Source organism: Elgaria multicarinata, chromosome 10 (assembly GCF_023053635.1).
Source record: "Elgaria multicarinata webbii isolate HBS135686 ecotype San Diego chromosome 10, rElgMul1.1.pri, whole genome shotgun sequence".
Classification (NCBI taxonomy): Eukaryota; Metazoa; Chordata; class Lepidosauria; order Squamata; family Anguidae; genus Elgaria; species Elgaria multicarinata.
In genome coordinates this window covers 50331438-50333346 of record NC_086180.1, presented here as the reverse complement: position 1 = coordinate 50333346, position 1909 = coordinate 50331438, and positions in this window count along the sequence as shown.

The window sequence follows — 1909 nt, the reverse complement described above, 5'->3', positions numbered from 1 at the left end:
AAAAGTGTCCCATCTGGGGGAAAATGGCTAATTATGACATCCTGAGAAATATTTATTTTTTAAAATGGTTGTGTGAATGGTGTGTGTGTGTGTGAGTGAGTGAGAGAGAGAGAGAGAGAGAGAGAGAGAGAAAGAGAAGCAGCATCTAGTAAAAAGATGTGATTATGATGATCATTTTCACAGATTTCAACATGCAAATCAATTTTTTATGGGTGGCCCTCTGCACTGTGTCATCTGCAGGTCAATGTATGAAAAAAGAGAAAAAGAAAATCATAGTGACATTCATGGCTAAAATTTTCTATTACTGGTGGTAGTCATTCATCATTAGAACTGTCTTCATTTCACACTAGCTATTTCTGAGAAAATAATTTTATCTATGCCAGGAAGTACCGAGCAATCCTGGGCATTCATTTTCGTGATTTTTATTTTCCTCCTCTGGCAGGGCAGGCCTTACAATGAAGGGAGGTGCCGTTGCAAGTGCTTCCCAAGGTAGTGGCATCATTTCTCTACCTCTATCCTCCCATTTAAGAAAAAAGCCAACAACCACCCACGGGAAGCAAGGTGTGAAAAGGACTAAGGCTGGCAGGGCTTGTTGAATCAATAGGAATCACCGCTCAATTGCTCCGAAGCACACCCTTGGTTACTTCGCTGCCCTGAAGAATCACTTTTCATCTCTTCTGTTTTGCCATCTGACAACAAGTCTTTGACAAGTGATCAGGACATGCTAAAAACAACCCTGCCTTTTGAAATGTGTGAAACCCTGGAAATGATGCCCTTTTGTGTGTGGGCATTCGGCAAGCTTATGAACCCTTAACCCATTGCCTGAGGGCGTAGGGCTGCTTTGGTAAATCCAGTCCTTCCAAGGCTTGAGGTGGGGAGCTGCCTCAGGAAAAGGACAACAGGAAGCTGCCTTATACAAATTCAGAGCATTAGGTGCAATCCTATTGGGATTCCAGTCGGCCTCTGAACTCGGAGGCTGATGGGAAGCCTATGGAGAATGGGGAAAGCACGGTAGGGCTGCATACAGACCCCATGACCCACTTTGGAGATCAATTCAGAGCTTCTGAAATGGCTCCAATCTGCCTTGGCTGATTGGAACCCACTTCCCCAGTTCCCTCCCCTCCCTGCCCACCAGCACACACCCTTTCTGTCCTCTCTGAGGTCGCCTTTGCGACCACGGAGGGGCAGCTGGTGGGGTTCTTTCCATGCTGGCTGGGAGGGGGCAGGGGTGGGGATCTCAAATTCCTGGGTCTGAGGTTGGAGCACTACCACTGACCTTGGATCCAGGAATGCCCTCCCCCGACTCTTCCTAGGGGCCATAGGATTGCTCTCTTACTCATAAGACCTCAAACTTGGAGGCTCATGAGTATACTATGCTCACCTATTTGCATTTTGCTTGTGAATGGGGCTTCTTGGATCTTGGCTTTAGTGTATTACAGACTTTCCCAGTCTTGCACCCTTCAGATGTATAAGACTACAGCTTCCATCATCCTCACCCACTTGGCCTACACTGGCTGGGGGATGATAGAGTGTGACATCCAACACATCTGGAGGGCACTGGGTTGGGGAAGGCTGGTTTATTATATCTAAAGTGACCCATAACATATCTACTACACTAAGAAACGTGTGTGTGTCAGAAGAAGATATTTGCGGTATTATGATCTGGTTGGGAAAGCATCGGGTCTTGAAGTTCAGAGAGGATTGCAAGATTCTCACAGGCAGCTTTCAGCTGAATCAGTGTTTGAAAGCAGCCTTTTGCAATCATTGCTCTCTTGACAGGCCCAAACTGAATGACATCACTTCCTAAAAGCAATCAAAACGGAGTGCATCTCCTTTAGACATCTTACACATTTACTGCAAAGGCAGGAAACAGGAAATGTATATGTTCTGTAAAGCTAAGGAAGAACGA